Source organism: Anomaloglossus baeobatrachus, chromosome 6, assembly GCF_048569485.1.
Source record: "Anomaloglossus baeobatrachus isolate aAnoBae1 chromosome 6, aAnoBae1.hap1, whole genome shotgun sequence".
Classification (NCBI taxonomy): Eukaryota; Metazoa; Chordata; class Amphibia; order Anura; family Aromobatidae; genus Anomaloglossus; species Anomaloglossus baeobatrachus.
The window spans coordinates 314,911,344-314,937,967 of record NC_134358.1 but is presented as its reverse complement, the minus strand read 5'-3'; positions in this window follow the sequence as shown (position 1 = coordinate 314,937,967).

The following is a 26,624-nucleotide window of genomic DNA, read 5'->3' as shown; positions in this document are numbered from 1 at the left end:
TATATATGCAGCAGAGCAGTGTGCGTGTCTGTATGTATGTATGTATGTATGCAGCAGAGCAATATGCGTGTCTGTCTGTATGTATGCATGTATGTATGCAGCAGAGCAGTATGCGTGTCTGTATGTATGCATGTATATATGCAGCAGAGCAGTATGCGTGTCTGTACGTATGCATGTATGTATGCAGCAGAACAGTATATGTGTCTGTATGTATGTATGTATATATGCAGCAGAGCAGTATGCATGTCTGTATGTATGTATATATGCAGCAGAGCAGTATGCGTGTCTGTATGTATGCATGTATGTATGCAGCAGAGCAGTATGCGTGTCTGTATGTATGCATGTATGTATGCAGCAGAGCAGTATGCGTGTCTGTATGTATGCATGTATGTATGCAGCAGAGCAGTATGCGTGTCTGTATGTATGCATGCAGAGCAGTATGCGTGTCTGTCTGTCTGTATGTATGCATGTATGTATGCAGCAGAGCAGTATGCGTGTCTGTATGTATGTATGCAGCAGAGCAGTGTGTGTGTGTCTGTATGTATGTATGCAGCAGAGCAGTATGCGTGTCTGTCTGTATGTATGTATGCAGCAGAGCAGTGTTTGTGTGTGTCTGTATGTATGCAGCAGAGCAGTATGTGTGTGTCTGTCTATATGTATGTATGTAGCAGAGCAGTGTGTGTGTGTCTGTCTATATGTATGTATGCATGCAGAGCAGTATGTGTGTGTCTGTATGTATGTATGCAGCATAGCAGTGTGTGTCTGTATGTATGCATGTATGATGTGTATCGATGTATGTCAGTGTATATGACTGTATAGATTTGTCTGTTTATATGTATTTTTGTGAGTTTGTCTTTAAATATGTATATGTACGTGTATGTATCTGTGTATGTGTGTGTGTCTGCGTGTGTATGGGACTCATTGAGACTCTTCCGCCCGGGGCCCACAAAAACCTGGAGCCGGCCCTGCCTGCGGTGATGAAGTCCCGCCATCCCGACCTCAGCGCTGTCACTGTCCTCCATGGCCGCCGCTTGTCACATCACCTTCTCTCGCTTCCGACCCGAGACTAACTAGCGGTGACGTCACGGGCCTCTCGCGATACTTGGTGTGAAGGCGGCGGTCATTGAACTTAGTGACAGGGGCTGTCAGTGTGCTGGAGATCAGCGCAGGTAATGTACCTCGCTGACAGCAGCACTTGTCATGCCCTGCAGTGACCTGGGCTGACCCATTGATGTTAGCTCAGGTCACTGCACTGCTCTCCCAGCCAATGGGGAACATCCTGCTCTTCATTGACTGGGACAGTGTGGATCGTCATGGCAACCCCTTGGATTACACCAGACCTGGATTTGTTTTTCATTCTAATAAATTGGTTAAAGAGGGAATGTTTTGGGGAGTGTTTTTTCAAATAAAAATGTGTTTGTCGTCTATTTTTTTTATTACTGACTGGGTTGGTGATGTCGGGTATCTGATAGACGCCTGACCTCACCAACCCCAGGGCTTGATGCCAGATGACATTACACACCTGGTATTAACCCCATATATTACCCCGTTTGCCACCGCACCAGGGCGCGGGATGAGCTGGGGCGAAGCACCAGGATTGGCGCATCTAATGGATGCGCCACTTCTGGGGCGGCTGCGGCCTGCTATTTTTAGGCTGGGGAGAGTCCAATAACCATGGACCTCCCTAGTCTGAGAATATCAGGCCCCAGCTGTCTGCTTTACCTTGGCTGGTGATCCAATTTTGGGGGACCCCTACGTGTTTTTTTTTTAATTATTTAATTTAAAATAACAGCGTGGGGTGCCCTCAGCTTTGGATTACCAGCCAAGGTGAGGTTGCCACCTGTGGTCTGCAGGCTGCAGCCGTCTGCTTTACCCTAGCTGGCTACAAAACTAGGGGGAACCCTACGTCATTTTTTTGGCTAAATACAAAGCTAAGCACCCCTTAGTGCCACATGAAAGGCACCAAAGGGTGCTCCACTTTTTCTCCACTTTTTCTCCATTTTTTTCTCCACTTTTTCTACATTTTTTTTCTCCATTTTTTCTCCACTTTTTCTTCACTTTTTCTCCACTTTTTATCCATTTTTCTCCACTTTTTCTCCACTTTTTATCCATTTTTTTCTCCATTTTTTCTCCACTTTTTCTCCATTTTTACTCCACTTTTTCTCCACTTTTTCTCCATTTTTTTCTCTACTTTTTCTCCACTTTTTCTCCACTTTTTCTCCATTTTTTCTCCACTTTTTCTCCACTTTTTCTCCATTTTTTTCTCCACATTTTCTCCCCTTTTTCTCCACTTTTTCTCCACTTTTTCTCCATTTTTTTCTCCACTTTTTCTCCACTTTTTCTCCACTTTTTCTCCATTTTTTTTCTCCACTTTTTCTCCACTTTTTCTCCACTTTTTCTTCACTTTTTATCCATTTTTTTCTCAATTTTTTCTCCACTTTTTCTCCATTTTTACTCCACTTTTTCTCCACTTTTTCTCCATTTTTTCTCTACTTTTTCTCCACTTTTTCTCCACTTTTTCTCCATTTTTTCTCCACTTTTTCTCCACTTTTTCTCCATTTTTTTCTCCACTTTTTCTACATTTTTTTCTCCATTTTTTCTCCACTTTTTCTCCATTTTTACTCCACTTTTTCTCCACTTTTTCTCCATTTTTTTCTCCACTTTTTCTCCATTTTTTTCTCTACTTTTTCTCTACTTTTTCTCCACTTTTTCTCCACTTTTTCTCCATTTTTTCTCCACTTTTTCTCCACTTTTTCTCCACTTTTTCTCCACTTTTTCTCCACTTTTTCCCCATTTTTTTCTCCACTTTTTCTCCACTTTTTCTACATTTTTTTCTCCACTTTTTCTCCACTTTTTCTCCATTTTTACTCCACTTTTTCTCCACTTTTTCTCCATTTTTTTCTCCACTTTTTCTCCACTTTTTCTCCACTTTTTCTCCATTTTTTTCTCCACTTTTTCTCCACTTTTTCTCCACTTTTTCTCCATTTTTTTCTCCACTTTTTCTCCACTTTTTCTCCACTTTTTCTCCATTTTTTTCTCCACTTATTCTCCACTTTTTCTCCATTTTTTTCTCCACTTATTCTCCACTTATTCTCCACTTTTTCTCCACTTTTTCTCCACTTATTCTCCACTTTTTATCCACTTTTTCTCCACTTTTTCTCCACTTTTTCTCCACTTTTTCTCCACTTTTTCTCCACTTTTTCTCTACTTATTCTCCACTTATTCTCCACTTTTTCTCCACGTTTTCTCCACTTTTTCTCCACTTTTTCTCCATTTTTTCTCCACTTTTTTCTCCACTTTTTCTCCACTTTTTCTCCACTTTTTCTCCATTTTTTCTCCACTTTTTCTCCACGTTTTCTCCACTTTTTCTCCACTTTTTCTCCACTTTTTCTCCACTTTTTCTCCACTTTTTCTCCACTTATTTTCCACTTTTTCTCCACTTTTTCTCCACTTTTTCTCTACTTATTCTCCACTTATTCTCCACTTATTCTCCACTTTTTCTCCACGTTTTCTCCACTTTTTCTCCACTTTTTCTCCACTTTTTCTCCACTTTTTTCTCCACTTTTTCTCCACTTTTTCTCCATTTTTTCTCCACTTTTTTCTCCACTTTTTCTCCACGTTTTCTCCACTTTTTCTCCACTTTTTCTCCATTTTTTTCTCCACTTTTTTCTCCACTTTTTCTCCACTTTTTCTCCACTTTTTCTCCACTTTTTCTCCATTTTTTCTCCACTTTTTCTCCACTTTTTCTCCTTTTTTTTCTCCACTTATTCTCCACTTTTTCTCCATTTTTTCTCCACTTTTTCTCCACTTTTTCTCCATTTTTTTCTCCACTTTTTCTACATTTTTTTCTCCATTTTTTCTCCACTTTTTCTCCATTTTTACTCCACTTTTTCTCCACTTTTTCTCCATTTTTTTCTCCACTTTTTCTCCACTTTTTCTCCACTTTTTCTCCATTTTTTTCTCCACTTATTCTCCACTTTTTCTCCATTTTTTTCTCCACTTATTCTCCACTTATTCTCCACTTTTTCTCCACTTTTTCTCCACTTATTCTCCACTTTTTATCCACTTTTTCTCCACTTTTTCTCCACTTTTTCTCCACTTTTTCTCCACTTTTTCTCTACTTATTCTCCACTTATTCTCCACTTTTTCTCCACGTTTTCTCCACTTTTTCTCCACTTTTTCTCCATTTTTTCTCCACTTTTTTCTCCACTTTTTCTCCACTTTTTCTCCACTTTTTCTCCATTTTTTCTCCACTTTTTCTCCACTTTTTCTCCACGTTTTCTCCACTTTTTCTCCACTTTTTCTCCACTTTTTCTCCACTTTTTCTCCACTTTTTCTCCACTTATTTTCCACTTTTTCTCCACTTTTTCTCCACTTTTTCTCTACTTATTCTCCACTTATTCTCCACTTTTTCTCCACGTTTTCTCCACTTTTTCTCCACTTTTTCTCCATTTTTTCTCCACTTTTTTCTCCACTTTTTCTCCACTTTTTCTCCACTTTTTCTCCATTTTTTCTCCACTTTTTCTCCACGTTTTCTCCACTTTTTCTCCACTTTTTCTCCACTTTTTCTCCACTTTTTCTCCACTTTTTCTCCACTTATTTTCCACTTTTTCTCCACTTTTTCTCCACTTTTTCTCTACTTATTCTCCACTTATTCTCCACTTATTCTCCACTTTTTCTCCACGTTTTCTCCACTTTTTCTCCACTTTTTCTCCACTTTTTCTCCACTTTTTTTCTCCACTTTTTCTCCACTTTTTCTCCATTTTTTCTCCACTTTTTTCTCCACTTTTTCTCCACGTTTTCTCCACTTTTTCTCCACTTTTTCTCCATTTTTTTCTCCACTTTTTTCTCCACTTTTTCTCCACTTTTTCTCCACTTTTTCTCCACTTTTTCTCCATTTTTTCTCCACTTTTTCTCCACTTTTTCTCCTTTTTTTCTCCACTTATTCTCCACTTTTTCTCCATTTTTTCTCCACTTTTTCTCCACTTTTTCTCCATTTTTTTCTCCACTTTTTCTACATTTTTTTCTCCATTTTTTCTCCACTTTTTCTCCATTTTTACTCCACTTTTTCTCCACTTTTTCTCCATTTTTTTCTCCACTTTTTCTCCACTTTTTCTCCACTTTTTCTCCATTTTTTTCTCCACTTATTCTCCACTTTTTCTCCATTTTTTTCTCCACTTATTCTCCACTTATTCTCCACTTTTTCTCCACTTTTTCTCCACTTATTCTCCACTTTTTATCCACTTTTTCTCCACTTTTTCTCCACTTTTTCTCCACTTTTTCTCCACTTTTTCTCTACTTATTCTCCACTTATTCTCCACTTTTTCTCCACGTTTTCTCCACTTTTTCTCCACTTTTTCTCCATTTTTTCTCCACTTTTTTCTCCACTTTTTCTCCACTTTTTCTCCACTTTTTCTCCATTTTTTCTCCACTTTTTCTCCACTTTTTCTCCACGTTTTCTCCACTTTTTCTCCACTTTTTCTCCACTTTTTCTCCACTTTTTCTCCACTTTTTCTCCACTTATTTTCCACTTTTTCTCCACTTTTTCTCCACTTTTTCTCTACTTATTCTCCACTTATTCTCCACTTATTCTCCACTTTTTCTCCACGTTTTCTCCACTTTTTCTCCACTTTTTCTCCACTTTTTCTCCACTTTTTTCTCCACTTTTTCTCCACTTTTTCTCCATTTTTTCTCCACTTTTTTCTCCACTTTTTCTCCACGTTTTCTCCACTTTTTCTCCACTTTTTCTCCATTTTTTTCTCCACTTTTTTCTCCACTTTTTCTCCACTTTTTCTCCACTTTTTCTCCACTTTTTCTCCATTTATTCTCCACTTTTTCTCCACTTTTTCTCCTTTTTTTTCTCCACTTATTCTCCACTTTTTCTCCATTTTTTCTCCACTTTTTCTCCACTTTTTCTCCATTTTTTTCTCCACTTTTTCTACATTTTTTTCTCCATTTTTTCTCCACTTTTTCTCCATTTTTACTCCACTTTTTCTCCACTTTTTCTCCATTTTTTTCTCCACTTTTTCTCCATTTTTTTCTCTACTTTTTCTCTACTTTTTCTCCACTTTTTCTCCACTTTTTCTCCATTTTTTCTCCACTTTTTCTCCACTTTTTCTCCACTTTTTCTCCACTTTTTCTCCATTTTTTCTCCACTTTTTCTCCACTTTTTCCCCATTTTTTTCTCCACTTTTTCTCCACTTTTTCTACATTTTTTTCTCCACTTTTTCTCCACTTTTTCTCCATTTTTACTCCACTTTTTCTCCACTTTTTCTCCATTTTTTTCTCCACTTTTTCTCCACTTTTTCTCCACTTTTTCTCCATTTTTTTCTCCACTTTTTCTCCACTTTTTCTCCACTTTTTCTCCATTTTTTTCTCCACTTTTTCTCCACTTTTTCTCCACTTTTTCTCCATTTTTTTCTCCACTTATTCTCCACTTTTTCTCCATTTTTTTCTCCACTTATTCTCCACTTATACTCCACTTTTTCTCCACTTTTTCTCCACTTATTCTCCACTTTTTATCCACTTTTTCTCCACTTTTTCTCCACTTTTTCTCCACTTTTTCTCCACTTTTTCTCTACTTATTCTCCACTTATTCTCCACTTTTTCTCCACTTTTTCTCCACTTTTTCTCCACTTTTTCTCCATTTTTTCTCCACTTTTTTCTCCACTTTTTCTCCACTTTTTCTCCACTTTTTCTCCATTTTTTCTCCACTTTTTCTCCACTTTTTCTCCACGTTTTCTCCACTTTTTCTCCACTTTTTCTCCACTTTTTCTCCACTTTTTCTCCACTTATTTTCCACTTTTTCTCCACTTTTTCTCCACTTTTTCTCTACTTATTCTCCACTTATTCTCCACTTATTCTCCACTTTTTCTCCACGTTTTCTCCACTTTTTCTCCACTTTTTCTCCACTTTTTCTCCACTTTTTTCTCCACTTTTTCTCCACTTTTTCTCCATTTTTTCTCCACTTTTTTCTCCACTTTTTCTCCACGTTTTCTCCACTTTTTCTCCACTTTTTCTCCATTTTTTTCTCCACTTTTTTCTCCACTTTTTCTCCACTTTTTCTCCACTTTTTCTCCACTTTTTCTCCATTTTTTCTCCACTTTTTCTCCACTTTTTCTCCTTTTTTTTCTCCACTTATTCTCCACTTTTTCTCCACTTATTCTCCACTTTTTCTCCATTTTTTCTCCACTTTTTTCTCCACTTTTTCTCCACTTTTTCTCCACTTTTTCTCCACTTTTTCTCCACTTTTTCTCCACTTATTCTCCACTTTTTCTCCACTTATTCTCCACTTTTTCTCAACTTATTCTCCACTTATTCTCCACTTATTCTCCACTTTTTCCCCATTTTTTTCTCCCCTTTTTCTCCATTTTTTTCTCCACTTTTTCTCCGTTCTTTTTCTATGGTCGGTCTACCCATTAGCTCTGCCATGCATACTGTAGCTCTACACCTACTGCACATGTTACTTTATGATTGACATCTCTTTCGTACCAGAGCTGTCTAAGTCTACTCTGACCCCATATTTGTCATTACTATATTGTCCTTGTACTGTATTATGACATTTGTATCATGTGTTTCATTTCTTGCTGTGTTGCAATTTTTTTGCTGCATCCCAATTGTACCTCTACATTGTTCGAGTTTATGTTATTGTTCTCTCACTCTTATGTGATACTGATTATTGTCATTTTTCATGATTACATGCAGATAAGTCCAATCTGACGAAGGCTCAGGCTGAAACGTCATTTGTAACTTGTTTTGGACAAAAACATATATGCTTATGAAAAAAATTTTTTTCTTAATACGGACCAATAAAGAGTGATTTTGCATTACTATCCGTTGTGACTTACTGACTTAGTGTGGGAGATTTAGAGTGCCGAGGTTACTCACTAATTTTATCTATTATTACCTCTGAGCACCTTTATACCAGTGAGCAGAGCTTCCTCTACAGTAGTTCTCCTGATTAGGCATGCCCTTACCTCATGAGCAGGGCATTGCAGCTTTGGTAGCAACCATTACGACATGGACTCTGCTGCTGTGGACCCGGGGAGAGTAAGTGCAGATTCATTGCACCCACACTCCTCACATGAAGGGTCCGCACTCCTAGAAAATGGGGGATACGTTCCCTGAGTGTCTCCCCCCCATATTCTAGATGGTCCAGAGTCGTCGTGGGACCACTTTATTTTTTTTCTTACAATAAATTGGTGAAAGAGGAAATGTTTTGGGGACTGTTTTTTCAAATAAATTTCTTTTGTCGATTTTTTTTTTTTGTTAGTACTGACAGTTTATGATGTTGGGTATCTAATAGATGCCATGACATCACAAACTGCTGGGCTTGATCTCAGGTGACTTTACAGCTAGTATCAACCCGATTTATTACCCCGTTTGCCACTGCACCAGGGCACGGGATGAGCTGGGGTGAAGCGCCAGGATTGGCGCATCTAGTGGATGCGCCACGTCTGGGGTGCCTGCGGCCTGCTATTTTTAGGCTGTGAAGGCCCAATAACTATGGACCTTCCCACCCTGAGAATACCAGACCACAGCTGTCCGCTTTACCTTGGCTGGTGATCCAATTTGGGGGGGACCCTACTTTTATTGTGTAATTATTAATATTTATAAAATAATTATAAAAAAGAGCCTGAGGGGACCTCCACATTGGATCCCCAACCACGGTAAAGCTGCCAGCTGTGGTTTTCAGGCTACAGCCGTCTGCTTTACCCTAGCTGGCTATCAAAAATGGGGGGACCCAACGTCATTTTTTTTTTTAACCATTTTTTAAATAGAAAAAATTAATGGGCTTCCCTGTATGTTGATTGCCAACCAAGGTAACGGCAGGCAGATGGGGGTGGCAACCCATAGCTGTCTGCTTTATCTGCGCTGAGAATCAAAAATACCGCGGAGCGCTACGTCATTTTTTTAAAGATTTATTTTTACAGCACTGTGATGTCTAGCAATCAAAATACAGGGAAGCCCATTTTATTTTTAGTTATTTAAATAAATAATTAAAAAAAATATATATGGGCTCCCGCTGCATTTTTTGTATTGCTAGCTAAGGGTAATCCAAGCAGCTACTGGCGGCTAACCCCCACTGCTTGGTGTTACCTTCACTGGCAATGGAAAATCCAGGGAAGCATTTTTTATTTTTTTTGCCAAAAGACTACAAAAAAAAGGACGTGAGCTTCGCCATATTTTTGTATGCTAGCCAGGTACAGCAGGCAGCCACGGGCTGCCTCCAACCCCCAGTTGCCTATTTGTACCCGGCTGGGAACCAAAAATATAGGGAAGCCCGTTTTTTTTTAATTATTTCACTTATATCATGAAATAATTAAAAAACAAATGACGTGGGCTTCGCCCCATTTTTGTGTCCAGCCGGGTACAACTAGGCAGCTGGGGATTGGAATCCGCAGCACAGGTTAGCCCGAGGTTTCTGGGCCCCTCTACTGCGGATTTCAGTCCGCAGCCGCCCCAGAAAATGGCGCTCTCATAGAAGCGCCATCATCTGGCGCTGTATCCAACTCTTCCAACAGCCCTGGAGCCGGGTGGCTTGTTGGGTAATCATGAGTTAATACTGGCTTTGTTTTACTAGCCAGTATTAAGCCAGAGATTCTTAATGTCAGGCACGTTTGACCCGGCCATTAAGAATCTCCAATAAAGGGTTAAAAAAAACACCACACAGAGAAAAAATACTTTAATAGAAATAAATACACAGACACATTAGAGACTCCATCTTTATTACCCCCTGTCAGCCCTCCACGATCCTGCTCTTCTGTCTTCTTTCTTTCTAGTGTAGTAGTAGTGACGATTGTAGTGAGGATGAGATTCACCAGCTCATCACTTGGGGCTGGGGAACCTCCATCCTCACTACAATGCTCACTACAATCCTCACTAGTGTAGTAGTAGTGACGATTGTAGTGAGGATGAGATTCACCAGCTCATCACTTGGGGCTGGGGAACCTCCATCCTCACTACAATGCTCACTACAATCGTGCAGCCTTCACTCCGTGAGTGATCAGTGCTGGCTGTCAGCGGTAACAGCGGTAACGCTGACAGACGCGTTACCATAGCAACGGTGCTCTCGGAGCCGCGGTTAGCGGTGACATCACCGCTAACTGCGTTGCTATGGCAACGGTGATCTCCGTTAATGACCGGCTGTGACAGCCGGTCCCTAACGGAACGGGGAGTCGACCGTGTGCTAGAGCATGTCGCCGGTACACGGCGATACACATATGTGCACCGTGTACCGGAGAGATGCACTCGCAGGTCCTACATGACGTGTCATAATCATGTGACCAGTCTGTAGCCAATGAGATAATAGCCACGTGACTGGTCACATGGCTATTCTGACGTCACGACAGGTCCTGCATCTCTGCTGGCAGTGCCGGTCACGGGAGGATTCAGCAATCATCGGATGGAATAGCGGCAGGAGACAGAGTGCAGAAGGGATCGCGAGGACCGGTAAGTGTTATGGCAATGTTTATTAACTGTTTGTGTACATTTATCATGCATTTTTATGTGTTTGTGATTGCCTCCCATTCTAGCCTATACGTTCGAGTTCGGTTCGTCGAACGTTCGACGAACCGAACTCGAACGGGACCCCCGTTCGGCGAGCCGACCTCGAGCCGAACCGGGACCGGTTCGCTCATCTCTATAATTTACCCTTATAATATTAGGTATATATTACATCTATATATTACATCTTTTAAAATGAAATATTGAATAGAGGAATTGAAAGTAGAGTGTAGGAAATACAAATTGCAGGATATAAATACATCAAAAATATAAAACTTGTAAGAAAATAAAAAAGTAGACAAGAGTAAACCTGAACTGTAAAGTTGGAGGTTTGTACTGAACACTGAGTGTTTGGGTCCCAAACCGGAACACAGGCTTTTACCTGTATATCTGGCTCCTTTTTGGGTTTGTCATCCAAATAAAGCTTGTTAAAAGGCTGCAGAGTAGCCAATCAGCAAGCTTTTCCATTTTGGGCACTTTCAGCCCCATCACAGCCATGCAAACTATTGGCATGACTGTGATTCATCAGTGCACCACTGTGAAAAAAAATAATAATAAAAAAACAATGACATGGACTACTGCATTATATTGATAACCAGCATGGGTACAACTGATGGCTATGTGCTGAAACCTTCAGTGGTCTGCTTTAGCTTGGCTGGTTATTAAAAATAAGGGGGACTCCATATCTTAATAAAAATAATTAAAACAATGGGTTGGGGTCCCCCCTATTTTTTAAAAACAGCAAAGGTAAAGCTAACAGCTGGGGGCTGGTATTGTCAGGGTGGGAATAACCATGGATATAGGCCCCACTCAGCCTGAAAATCACAGCCCACAGCCTCCCAGAATTTAATAATAAATTAAATAGACCAATTTAGGCACTTTACCCTGCTTATCTTTATTGCCCTGGTGTGTGGCAATTGGGGTAATATAGAGGGATAATATCAGCTGTGAATTGCCAAAAGTCATAGCTATTATCAATCCCTAGGTTATTAATGTGGAGGCGTATATGAGAAACCCCCATTACTAACCCTGTAAGTCAAAAGAAATAAACACACACACAGAAAATCTTTTATTTGAAAAAAACCCTCACCCTATTTTATCCTTTTATTAATCCCTAAAACATTTCTGCAGATCCAACATAAATTCACAACATCCCACAACAATCCATGACTTTGCTGCATCCTGACGACTGCTAACTGCAGCCTCTGAGACACACCGAGGGCAGCAAGGGAGCCCAGCTGTAAGAAGCTTGTACCAAGTGTAACCACCATGGATCCCGCTGCTGGATTGCTTGACACAGCAGCAGGGCTGTCCAGCAATCCAGCAGCAAGTTCAACTGAGGTCACAGAGGGTAGGTTGGAAACCTCCAGCTGTGGCCTCCAGTGACTGATGTCATCGCTTCTCACAGCCGAGCTCCCCTGCTGCCCTCAGTGTATCCAAGAGGCTCCAGTGAGAGGTTGTGTTTTCTGTTACTGCTACCACTGGATGCACCACACTAGGGAAATCGGGAAGAGCAGGGTAAAGGTCGATAACTGGTGCATCTAGTGTAATGTGTCAATTCTGGGACGGTTGCAGGATGTTTTTTTATGCCAATAATCCTGGTCCTTTCCAGCCTGATAATACCAGCTCCCAGCTACTGCTTTATCTTGGCTATTTTTCAAAATTAGGGGGATCCCATCCTTGTTTTTTTCAATTATTTATTTAAGATGTGGTGTACCCCCTATCTTGATAACCAGTGAACGTAAAGCAGCAGTTGGGGGCAGGTGTTAGGATGCTGGAAAGGACCCACATTATTGGTCCATCCCAGCCTAAAAATAGGAGCCCACATCTGCACAGAATTGGAACATCACATTAGCCAATACTGGCTTTTTGCCTTGCTTATCCCAATTGCCCTAGTGTGGTGAAAAAAGGGTAATAAATGGGGTCGATGACAGCTCTGATTTGTCAAAACTCACAGCTGCCATCAAGCTGTGGGTTAGTAATAGAGAGGTGTCTATGAGACACTCCCATTACTAACCCTACTATGTGCACACGTTGAGTATTTGGTTGCAAACATTTCTGAACCATTTCTGCATCTCTCTTGGCAGGAAACATGCTGCATAAAAACACAAATTTTTGCCCCTTGTTTTGATGCATATTTTATGCGTTTTTGCATGTGTTTTTTCCAATGCGTTTTGATGCATTGATGAACAATGCAGGCAAAAGTCCTGAAAGAATTGGCAGTTAATTTTGTGCACCAAATCTGCAAGGAAAGAAAAATAACATGTGCACTACAATTCCTGCAATAAGAATTTTCTTACAATTTTGTGAGATAACTACACTAAAATACACATAAAAAAATGAGATAAAAACTCATTGTGTGCACACAGGTGTGAAACATACAGGCTAAAATGCTAAAATAATTGACATGCTACAGATTTCTGCAAACAGTATTTATTTAGTTTTTTTATGCATCTTTTAGTGCAGTTTTTTCACAAAACTGCAAGCAAATCCCTATGTCATTTAACTAATTTAAAAACCAACATGGGATCCCCTCTATTTTTGATTTCTAGCCAAGATAAAGCAAAAGCTGTCTGTTTTACCTACGATGGTTATCACAAATAAGATGGGAGCCTATTCCTGTTTTTAACCCTTTCGCAACAGAGCCTGTTTTTGCCTTCAAGACCGGGCCAATTTTTTATTTTCTGACCAGTGTCACTTTGACAGGTTATAACTCTGTAATGCTTCAACGTATCCCGGTGATTCATTGTTTTTTCATGACATATTGTAGTTCAGGATTGTGGTAAAATTAAGACGATATCTTTTGTGTTTATTTGTGAAAATATTGGAAATATAGCAAAAATGTAGAAAATTTCGCAATTTTCAAACTTTTAATTTTTATACTCTTAATCCAGATAGTTATGTCACACAAAATAGTTACTGAATAACATTTCCCACATGTCTACTTTACCGCACAATTTTTGAAACATTATTTTTTTTTGTTGGGAAGTTAGAAGGGTTCCAAGTTCATCAGCAACTTCTCATTTTTCCAACAAAATTTACAAAACCACTTTTTAGGGACCACATCACAATTGAAGTGACTTTGAGGGGCCTAGGCAACAAAAAAATACCCAAAAGTGAAAACCATTCTAAAAACTTCACACCTCAAACTGCTCAAAACCATATCCAAGAAGTTTACTAATCCTTTAAGTTCTTCACAGGAACCAAAGAAATGTAGAAGGAAAAATAAAAATGTTACTTTTTCCCACAAAAATGATACTTTAGCCTCAAATTTTGCATTTTCACAAAGGTAAAAGGAGAAAATTCAGCATATAATTTGTTGTGCAATGTGCCCTGAGTATGCTAATACCTCATAAGGTGTAAAACTACTGTTTGGGCACATGGTAGGGCTCGAAAGGGAAGGAGAGACATTTGAATTTTTGAAGGCAAAATTATCCGGAATCATTAGCAGACACCATGTCGCGTTTGGAGAACCCCTGATGTGCCTAAACAGTGGAGATCCCCCACAAGTAACCCCTTTTTGAAAATTAGACGCCTCTAGGAATATATCTAGATGTGTGGTGACCACTTGGATCCCCCGGAAGCTTCACAGAAGAAGTTTATAATGTTGAGCTGTCAAAGTGAAAAAAATACATATTTACCACAAAATTGTTACTTCAACCAGGTAGCTTTTTTTTCACAAGGGTATCAGGAAAAAATGCACCATAAATAAACATGTATTGTGCAGTTTCTCCTGAATACGTAGATACCTCATAGGTGGTGAAAATCAACTGTTTAGGTGCATGGCAGGGCTCAGAAGGGAAGGAGTGACATTTGAATTTTAGAGAACACAATGGTCTGGAACAGATAGCGGCGCCATGTCATGTTGGAGAGCCATGTGAGGTTTTGATTTTTTGCGGGACATATTGACGTTTCTATTACTGCTGCCTCTGGTACCATTTTTGAGCATATAACATTTTTGGATCGTCTTTTACTCTCATTTTTGGTAGGCAGAATTAACATGAAACTGCAATTCAGGAACTGTTTTTTGCAATTTTTTTTTTTATACTATTCACTGTTTGGTAACACCACAGGTTTATTCTTTGGGTTCTTTGGGTTACAGCAATACCACATTTATAGATTTTTTTTTATGTTTTTCTACTTTTACACTATAAAAACAATTTTAAAAAAAATTGTATTGCTGTATTGTCAGAGCTACAAGATGTAGTTTTCAGTAATACCAATTTTGTTTATGTTCAACTTTTTGATTGCGTCAAATTTCACTTTTTTTCTGCACTATGATGAAAAAGTATTTTTGACACATTTCTTTTAACTGTTCACTGAAGGGGTTAAACAGTGTGATAGTTTGGGCCAGACGCAGCGATACCAAATAAGTGTACTTCATTCTGGTTTTTTTGGTTTTTTTTTATAAATAAATGTATTTTGATTATAAGTTTTTGTGATTTTTTTTTTTTTAGATTTAGCAAGTTTTTTTTTTTACTTTTCTTAACTTCTTTACCTGATCCCTATATGGTACTTCCACTGTTCTTAGTCTGATTGCTGGTATAGTGCATTGCCATGCAGCAGCACAGCAATGCATTATACAGGCAGCGTCAGGCTGCACATCGCCTTTCAAACCTTGCTGTAGGTTGAGTTTAACAGGCCACCGTACATGGCACACCAAGAGGCCATCATGTGACCTCCAGCTGCCATGACAATCCTCAGGTCTTCCGGGATCATGTCACAGGAGAGCCAGGAGAGGTAAGAGAAGCAATCACTGTTCCTCCTTTACTTCCATGTACCTTGATTGCTACTGATTGCTCCACATAGATGATCGCAAAGAGTTAAAATCACCAGGATTTGATCCAATCAGGTCCTGGTGATGTCTCCGGGCAGGACTACTGTTCTTCACCAGAAACCCTGTGATGGCAGCATGCAGGGGGTTGTGATTCCCTCCTGACTGCTGGCTATAAAAATATGGCAGCACTGCACAAAGCCCAGTAAGCTCTGACGTAAATTTACAGTGGGTGGTCCTGAAGCCGTTAAATTATTTATTTTTACACTACAACTGGTCTGCAATCAATCACAGACATGGACACAAAGGGTGAGGGTGTATATAGCAGTCTAAAACCAATCATATACACTAGCACAAAGGCCTTGCATGGGAAGCAGTAAATATTCATGAAGTTTAATAAGCGGGCCCAGAAAGGAGTCTGAATGCTGGGTTATCTTCTAAGAAGCACCAGGAAACACAGTATGTATAGCTGTCCTACTCTTACCCCATTCTTCCTTTTTCACCCCCCTAGTCTTTACTACGACCATTTTTCAGCAAAGAACTTCTCACCCCCATTGACTTGTATGGGGTTTGTTGTTCGGGGTCAAATTGAGGTCAAGTTCGGATCCCAAACCAAACTTTTTTTTTCAAGTTTGTGTGAATTCGGTGAACTCGAATATCCACTGGTCTGCCCATCTCTAAAAAAAAAAAAAAGGTCAACAACAATACTTTAACTTTGTGACTTGAATCTGATTTTTACGTTTGTGTAATTCTATTAGTATAGCAGAGAATTGTGGCAGCCCAGTCGCTCAGTAGTTTGCACTGCTGCTTTGCAGTGCTTTGGGCCTTGATTCAAATCCCACCAAGGACACCAACTGCAAGGAGTTTTCATGTTCTCTCCATGTTTGCATTGGTTTGGTCTGGATACTCTGGTTTCCTCCCACACTTCTAAGACATACTGATAGAGAAATTAGATTGTGAGCCTTGGATTAGATTACAATCTAATGATTATAACATTGTGAACTTAATTGCAATATATAAGCATATTTTAGTGCTTTTACATCTGCAACATGTTTTTTACTTCTACTGGTAAAAGTCCATAGCATGGAGAGTAAGATGAACGCTCATTGTACCCCTTTAACTTTGAAATTAAGTCACTCAGGTTCCACTAAAGTGTTTACTGTTTTTACAGGAGATGCACATGCAGCATTTTACTTCATATTAAATATAGTGGAATCTGCAACAGAAGCTTTTACCAATGCCTCTGATGCCGATGTGATCACAGCCTTAAGTTGGGATGGCATATAGTCTTTTGGTTTACATTTTTCAAGTTGTTTTGAGACAATCATCTTCGTCATAGTTGGCATCTACATTTATATAAAAATTTTCCCAGTGATGATAATCTAACCTGTCAATAGACTTCTATTAGCAAACATATGTAGGAGTTGGTCATGCTGACTCCACTCCTACTGAGCTTTAGGCCCTCTTCACACATACGTGCCTCCGGTACGTGTTTAGCAGTTTTCTCACGTACCGGAGACACGTACACACGTAAACCTAGGTATTCCTATGGTTTTGGACACACATAAGTATTTGTGCACGGAACGTGTGCCTGTTCCGTACTTACATGTGCCTGTATGTTTCTCACGCCGACATGTCCATTTTCTCTCCGGCATCACGGGTGTCACAGGGAATGCAAACGTGTCACACGTAACACACACGGACCACACAGATGTGTTCCATGTGACACGCACCGGAGAGAAGACATGTGTCTGTGAGAAAGAAAAATAAAACTTTACTCACCTTCTCGAGCCCTCCTGTCTCTGCCGCTGCTGTCACTTGCTGCCGACCGCCGCTCATTATGCTCATTGAATATTCACTTGACTACGGCTGGAAGCTGCAGCTGCGGGGAGTCGGCAGGACCAGAGACCGAAGATCAGCACCACGGACAGCGACGCCAGGGACAGGTGAGTAGAAACTTCCCATTATCCGTGTGTTGTCACAGATAACACTTGGAGAACACACATAGCCCATAAACATGGCTCACGGAGGGCAAAACGCACCTCTGACACGTCCGTGAAAAACGTGCGTGGTTTATCACTGACGTGTGAAAGAGGCCTTATACTGTTTTTATGTGTATTTAGTTGAGTGTGTTTTATATAGACTGTGCTGCTGTGTGAGGATGCATTGCCCGGAAGTAGCAGAGTCAAACTATGGCCTGATGAGGTCAACTCTATGCTTATATGATGTTACTGTGTTGTAAATGTATTAATAATGTATGTAGTAAAGTAAAGTGTAAACTTTTATGTGTTATAAATGTGATAGCAATGTGAGGTAAATTGTATTAGGCAGATAAGCTTTGGAGCAGAACATAGGTTGTAATAGAAGAAGCAGAGTGGAGAATGTAGTGTAAGGTAAAATATAGGAACATAGTGTAGATAGATTTTGTTAGTAATAAATATAGCAGTATCAAATACTTCCTGTTTACAGAGGGAGCTAAGAGCAAAGGTGGAATGAGTGACAGATGGCCAGAGAGTTGGTTGTAGAGACTGGCCTGTAAAGCAACAGCTCTGCAGAGGGAATTCTGGAGTAAGGACGGGACCTTGGAACTTTGGTTCATCGGGAAATACGGAGGTATCCTCTGTCCAGGGCAGTGGGTGGACCATGGGAAGTTGCAGAGAGAAGAACAGGGGGAAAGCGGAGGCATATGACTGGCAGCTGAAAGACTAAGTCCCAGGGAGTGGTATTGGCTAGAGGAAGTACCCAAGAAAACAGCGCCAGAAAAAACGGATAAGTATGGGGACATGTCTGTGATGAAGGCGCTAAAATTAATAAACCATTTGCGGTTATTATGCAAAGAGTTCTCCAGTGTCATGTGTATATCTGTGACGCCCTGAAAAAAACAGGTAGTCACAGATGACTGCACCCCCCTCCTGAGTGCAGGAATCACTTTCTCCTTGGAATTCCACCAACACCCGACACATAGGTAACACCAGCCACAAAAGCCGAGTCACGCCCTCCGGGACAATAGGGACACACCAGTGGGCAGTACCAGGCAGATTAGAGTGCCCACCTAGGGGTCCTGAGGTGTCAGGGGAGGGAACACATCAGTTGGAGTTAGAGTCTAGACAGTGGAGTGGAGAGGAGTGTGAAGTAGTGATCAGGGGTTGGAGCCCCTGGACTACCGGACTACCTGAGCTGACTAGGTGGTAGACGGCAGAGCAAGGCCACAGGCGACAGAGATCCGGTCGCGGGAAACCAAAAGTGGACCGGGGCTGGGTTGTAGCCCGCTGATGCTGAGAGCGGGAATCCGGTCCGGAGGCCATGCACAGTCAGGGTACCTGGACCCCAGGGCAAGGACAACTTCACGCACCTTACCGATTAGCCAGCAGGGGACAAGGTTCCAGACTTTGTCCCACAAGTAGCCCAGAGAGTGAAACGGAAGCCCAACGCGGGGATAGGGTGTCCGCCAGAACCCACAGAGATCCCAAGGCTCAGATTTTGCGGGCAACGGCTCCCACTGGATACAAAACACAGGGGAGCAGATTTCTTCCATTTTATGTGGGTTAAGTCAACACACAAGAAACTACAAGTGCAGGAGGAAAGGTCCCTGCCCTGTCAACCCGTGTGCGGGACCAGCACACCCCTCCAGAGGCTCCTGGCATCTGGCCTTGGTTTACAATACGGACTGTGTGTGTGTTTACTGACCGTCCAAATCAGCACCAGCTCATCCAGCACCACGACAACAAACTGTGAGTTGCCAGCTTCCTGCAATCCCGCACCATCCTCTGGGTCCCGGGACTACACCTCTCCAACCCGTGGAGGTGATTTCACTTTGCTGCCAAGCTTTATCAGCCCCGGGCGTCCCATACCCAGGCAGTGGCGGTGTCACCAACCCCCACCGCAACCCACAGGTGGTGTCACTGGCAAACTCTTCCCCTGTAAATAACCCCTTTTATTTGTTATGGGCTACGGGCCGCTGCTCGAGCCCCGGATCCGGCTGCCAGTCGAGCCCCAGCCACAATCCCAGATCCAAGTGCCTCGGGCAGCCTTCTCTGACGTGGTCAGTCACTCCCCTGCCCCCGACATACAGTACAGACCAAAAGTTTGGACAGACCTTCTCATTCAAAGAGTTTTCTTTATTTTCATAAATCTGTAAATTATAGATTCACATAAAAGGCATCAAAACTATGAATTAACATATGTGGAATGAAATACTTAACAAAAAAGTGTGAAACAACTGAAAATATGTCTTATATTCTAGGTTCTTCAAAGTAGCCACCTTTTGCTTTGATTACTGCTTTGCACACTTTTGGCATTCTCTTCATGAGCTTCAAGAGGTAGTCACCGGAAATAGTCTTCCAACAGTCTTGAAGGTGTTCCCAGAGATGCTTAGCACTTGTTGGCCCTTTTGCCTTCACTCTGTGGTCCAGCTCACCCCCAAACTCTCGATTAGGTTCAGGTCTGGTGTAGCACCCCATCACTCTCCTTCTTCATCTAATAGCCCTTACACAGCTTGGAGGTGTGTTTGGGGTCATTGTCCTGTTGAAAAATGAATGATGGTCCAACTAAACGCAAACCGGATGGAATAGCAAGATGCTGTGGAAGCCTTGCTGGTTCAGTATGCCTTCAATTTTGAATAAATCCACAACAGTGTCACCAGCAAAGCACCCCTACACCATCACACCTCCTCTTCTATGCTTCACGGTGGGAATCAAGCATGTAGAGTCCATCCGTTCAACTTTTCTGTGTCGCACAAAAAAAAGCTCAAATTTGGACTCATCAGACCAAAGCACAGATTTCCAGTGGTCTAATGTCCATTCCTTGTATTCTTTAGCCCAAACAAGTCTCTTCTGCTTGTTGCCTTTCCTTAGCAGTGGTTTCCTAGCAACTATTTTACCATGAAGGTCTGCTGCATAAAGTCTTCTCTTAACAGTTGTTCTAGAGATGTGTCTGCTGCTAGAACTCTGTGAGGCATTGACCTGGTTTCTAATTTGAGCTGCTGTTAACCTGCGATTTCTGAGGCTTGTGGCTCGGATAAACTTATCCTCCGCAGCAGAGGTGACTCTTGGTCTTCCTTTCCTGGGGCGGTCCTCATGTGAGCCAGTTTCTTTGTAGTTTTTGATGGTTTTTGCCGCTGTACTTTGGGACACTTTCAAAGTTTTCCCAATTTTTCGGACTGACTGACCTTCATTTCTTTAAGTAATAATTTTTTTACTTAGAATTTGTATTATGGCAAGAAAAAAGCAGCTAACAGTCTATTCAGTAGGACTATCAGCTGTGTAGCCAGCAGACTTCGGCACAACACAACTGATGGTCCCTACCCCATTTATAAGGCAAGAAATCCCACTTATTAAACTTGACAGGGCACACCTGTGAAGTGAAAACCATTTCTGGTGACTACCTCTTGAAGCTCAGCAAGAGAATGCCAAGAGTGTGCAAAACAGTAATCAAAGCAAAAGGTGACTACTTCGAAGAACCTAGAATATAAGACATATTTTCAGTTGTTTCACACTTTTTTGTTAAGTATTTCATTCCACATCTGTTAATTCATAGTTTTGATGGCTTCAATGTGAATCTACAATTTTCAGAGTCATGAAAATAAAGAAAATTCTTTGAATGAGAATGTGTGTCCAAACTTTTGGTCTGTACTGTATCTAATACATCCAAGATGGCTATGGGGTGATGGACGCTGCCCTACAAAGTACAGTAATGTTGCACATCCCAATCAAAGCGGTCAACAAGCACTAGGTTTCTCTGACAAAGGAGTGCGTCCGCACCTCCTTCACATATGCTAGTGTCAAAGCTTTAACTATGATGCGTAAGAAATAAAAAATGAATGTTTGAGATTTCAACCTCATGTGTATGAATTTAGTGGCCATCATGATCCAAGTTCTAAGTAGTTCTACTTAGACCAACCTAGGTATTTTAATGATGGGGGAATTCATCTGTCAGCATCAACTGTTATGATAAATAAATGAACATAATATTGGTCAATGCACAAAGTTTGTAAATAAACTAAGACAAATATGAGCAAAAATAACACATCAAATATGTCCCAGAAAATAAACTTTACAGGGAACATGATTGTTTACAATGTCCTGTAATTGCTGCTTCTTCCTGAACTACTCAAATGCCAGCAAGGAATAGAAATGTTCTGCTACTTGATTTTTAGCTTTCAGATAATTCAAATGAAGGACCCTCAAATGGTTTAGTTAGAAATTAAGTTAATTGGGTTTGGTATAAGGTTGGTGTACTTCCTGCTGGAAAGTTTCCCATGTTTTCTTCAGTGTAAGTAGTGACTGAGTTCCCATGTCACCCTGTTAGCCCAGACTTTAATTAGATCTGGCATTCTCCTCATAATGATAAATGCTGAGATGATGAATGGAAATGCAAATGAGTGTGAAGTGGCTCAGCCATCAGAGCTGCATATCATTAACACCTTCCTACTGTTAAATCGATCAATGTCATCTTCAGATCCCTGTGTTCAGCAGGTGCAGGTGGCGGTTCACCAGAATGCCTTCCACAACATTGGCTGTCCAATCTTTGTAGGTTTTTACTCCCCATATGCTTTTATTCATCTTCTGTTAAATATTTTCCTGGCTCATGTCTACTTCCAGCTGAGAAGCAAACCATTTATGTGAATAGGGAAATAGTAGTTTGATAAAATCTCTGTATAAGTCTCAAAACGTTGTCATTTATTCAAAGGAAATCGAGCATAGTGACACTATCACAACTGTTTTAATTCATAAATAATAACAAACATTTTGCTTTGTCTCCAATGATTTGATCCATAGAGTTCCCTTAACTTTGGAGTGCATGTGATAATTGCACATACTAAAGGAAAAGCTTCATATTACATTGTATTACATTTTCATTACATAAAAATTGCATTTTCAAACTTTTACTGTTACAAATGCTGCAGTTTGTATTCACATGCATGACAGTTTTAAGTTTGGAAATCTCAACTTGACCTCTTTAAAACCCATGCAGTCTTACTCCAACCATTTATTTTTTATGGGGTTTTTTCCACTAATGACCTACTGCTTCAGCTTGGCCTACTCCTCCTGGCATGCTAGTACTGGAAATATTTGCTCATCCATTGCAAATAACCAAACACAAAATGCTATATAAACACTAAAATTGAACATATTAGAAGTATGGCTATTACTATTAAAAAGTACAACATTGTGGAAGTATCTCATTGAATTAAAAAAATAATAAGAAGAATACACTATAAGGTGTCTAAAATGTTTGAAGCTGTAATTTTTTTCATTGTATTTGCATTACTAACTATATATATATATATATATAAAAATATATATATATAATATATATATATATATATATATATATATATATACACAGTACAGACCAAAAGTTTGGACACACCTTCTCATCTCTAGAACAACTATTAAGAGGAGACTTTGTGCAGCAGGCCTTCATGGTAAAATAGCTGCTAGGAAACCACTGCTAAGGACAAGCAACAAGCAGAAGAGACTTGTTTGGGCTGAAGAACACAAGGAATGGACATTAGACCAGTGGAAATCTGTTCTTTGGTCTGATGAGTCCAAATTTGAGATCTTTGGATCCAACCACCGTGTCTTTGTAGAAAAGGTGAACGGATGGACTCTACATGCCTGGTTCCCACCATGAAGCATGGAGGGGGAGGTATGATGGTGTGGGGGTGCTTTGCTGGTGACACTGTTGGGGATTTATTCAAATTAAAGGCATACAGAACAAGCATGCCTACCACAGCATCTTGCAGCGGCGTGCTATTCCATCTGGTTTCTGTTTAATTGGACCATCATTTATTTTTCAATAGGACAATGACCCCAAACACACCTCCAGGCTGTGTAAGGGCTATTTGACTAAGAAGGAGAGTGATGGGGTGCTACGCCAGATGACCTGGTGTCCAAAATCACCAGACCTGAACCCAATCTAGATGATTTGGAGTGAGCTGGACTGCAGGGTGAAGGCAAAAGGGCCAACAAGTGCTAAGCATCTCTGGGAACTCCTTCAAGACTGTTGGAAGACCATTTCCAGTGACTACCTCTTGAAGCTCATCAAGAGAATGCCAAGAGTGTGCAAAGTAGTAATGAAAGCAAAAGGTGGCTACTTTGAAGAACCTAGAATATAAGACATGTTTTCAGTTGTTTCACACTTTAAGTATTTAATTCCACATGTTTTAATTCATAGTTTTAATGCCCTCAATGTGAATCTACAATTATGAGTCATGAAAAAAATAAAGAACACTCTTTGAATGAGGAGGTGTGTCCAAACTTTTGGTCTTTACTGTATATATATATATATATATATATATATATATATATATATATATATATATATATATATATATATTTGATTTATTAAATAATATTAAGTTCCATTATATATTTTGAATCATTCTTAGTCATTATCTATTTTTTTTTTAAATTAGCATCTGTAATCAGCCAAAAATATCCTGTATCTCTATTAAAATATGACATAATGTAGCTCTCTGCCAGAACATGTTAACCTTTAGTATCAAAGAAAGACTATCACCCAAGCTAACACGTTCTTTATTTGGTGCTCAAACCACTCATTAACAAGTAATTGGATCAAAAGTTCAGTGGCCATTATTGCTCTGTCATTTAGACTGTATTGGCTTCTAAGGTTGAAACCAAATGAGCTGGTCACTAAGTTATAAATAATTTGCACGGGGTACTCCGTTTACCTGAGACTGTTTACAAAGAGGACATAACTCTTTCTATCTGTATCGCATACCGTTATTTTTAAAACATGTGTAATACAAGTTAATGAACTTATACAACTCCTCCCCTAAAAATATGATCAAAGAAACGCACAGATCACAGAAACTGAGTGACACAAAACAAAGTTTAGTTGTAAGACACTCTGGCTTCAAGGAATATACCACAAAAAAAGAAAAGTAAAATATTTTGTTTAATGGCACACACTCTTCCAGGTCAAATACAGGATTAAGTTAGAGAATCACTCAATGTTGAGAAAAAAATTGTAGGATCATTTTGGAAACATATGCTATCGCAAGTCTAAATAGTGGACTACCTGCTACTCATTTAGAATATATATGTATATATATATATATACTAGCTGTACTACCCGGCTTCGCCCGGGTTAATAACTGCTGTTAACAAAATAGAATGTAATAACAAAAAATTATTCTGCACACAAAAACCACAAAACAAATAGATGTAATAATTAAAAGGCAAAAACTAAGCTAATAGAAGCATTTCACAACATATATTTCAACACCACAGATATTCCACACAGATTTAACATCCTATGACCTCACACATACTGAGAATGTCCTTTGTTGCCTATATTAACCAATCAGAGCTCAGATTAATTAACTGTAGCAAAATAGAAGCTAAGCGGTGATTAGTTGCTATTGGCAGCCTGATAAATCTCCAGGCAACAGAAAGCCCTCCCCTGACAGTATATATTAGCTCACACATACACATAATAGACAGGTCATGTGACTGACAGCTGCTGTATTTCCTATATGTTACATTTGTTGTTCTTGTAGTTTGGCTGCTTATTAATCAGATTTTTATTTTTGAAGGATAATACCAGACTTGTTTGTGCTTAGGGCGATTATGTGGCGAGGTTGGTGTATGTGTGGTGAGATGTGTGCTGAGTAGAGATGAGCGAACCGGTCGTGGTTTGGCTCGAGGTCGGTTCGCCGAACGGAGGTCCCGTTCGAGTTCGGTTCATCGAACGTTCGACGAACCGAACTCGAACTGCATAGGAAACAATGGCAGGCAATCACAAACACATAAAAACACCTAGAAAACACCCTCAAAGGTGTCCAAAAGGTGATAAACAACTCACAACACAACACAAACACATGGGAAAGTGACAAGGACATATAATCATGAGAAAACAAAAGAGCTGGACAAGGAAAAAGAGGAGGAGACACAGATATATGAGTATATGCAAGGAAACATCGATGCCATTACTGTGCAACTTGAGCCCTGCTCATTTTAGGCTTCCAATCTGGATAAATTGCCTGAGCTTGCCACGTCCGCCTTGGGGATCTTGTCGTGTCCTGCAGCCAGCCTTCTCTCGGAACCTGTCTTCAGTGCTGCTGGGGGTCTGCTGGCAGATAAGCACACGTGTCTGTCCACTGACAATGTGGACATAGCTCTCAGAGGACTTTTCTTCCCCTGGGTCATCCAGGGGACGGGAAAGGCACGCGTATTTTTGAGAGTGCTTCACGCAAAGCATCTGTTTCATTTTGAAAATGGGGATCAAGTGATGCCAGTCAAGTGGGGGGGGTGTGGCCCAATTAGTGGAAACGGGGGAGACTGTGGTTGGAGTCCCCTCGCTTTTGAAAAAAGAACCAAGATGAACAAGTCATGGCTCTCAGAGGACTTTTCTTACCCTGGGTCATCCAGGGGACGGGAAAGGCACGCGTATTTTTGAGAGTGCTTCATGCAAAGCATCTGTTTCATTTTGAAAAGGGGATCAAGTGATGCCAGTCAAGTGGGGTGTGTGTGGCCCAATTAGTGGAAACGAGGGAGACTGTGGTTAGAGTCCCCTCGCTTTTGAAAAAAGAACCAAGATGAACAAGTCATGGCTCTCAGAGGACTTTTCTTCCCCTGGGTCATCCAGGGGACGGGAACGGCACGCGTATTTTTGAGAGTGCTTCATGCAAAGCATCTGTTTCATTTTGAAAAGGGGGATCAAGTGATGCCAGTCAAGTGGGGTGTGTGTGGCCCAATTAGTGGAAACGAGGGAGACTGTGGTTGGAGTCCCCTCGCTGTGTTTTACATGATTTTCGAAGGGCATGACATGCCTAAGAGGTTGAGTTTCATCATCTGCAACTTGTTGGCAACAGAAAGGCTGCCTTTACACATTTTGAGATCGAGGATTTTTGAGACCTTATGCCCATTGCAGTGCCCCAAGAGCCGATGGCCAGTCGTCACTCCTTCTCCAAGAAAGGTGTGCCCGCGTTACCACAGCAGGTCGCACACAACCTCACCGATTCCTTGAGAAACTCTGTGTGTGACAGGGTGCATTTCACCACAGATACTTGGACCAGTAAGCATGGACAGGAGAGTTACATGTTGCTGACTGGGCACTGGGTAACTATTGTGAGAGATGGAGAAGGGTTTGCTGTACAAGTCTTGCCGTCCCCACGACTTGTGTGTCAATCCTTCCTCTGTATGTACAAGTTCCTCCACTGCTTCTGCCTCCTTAACCTCGTGTGGGTCCTCCACCTCGGCCCAAACCCTGTGTGGTCAGGCCATCCTTCCTTGTAACTGCGCCCAAGGAATCTCACACACCTCCTTACTATGCTGGCAGCAGAGCTCAAGGCCATCAGGCGGTCAAATGTTTACTT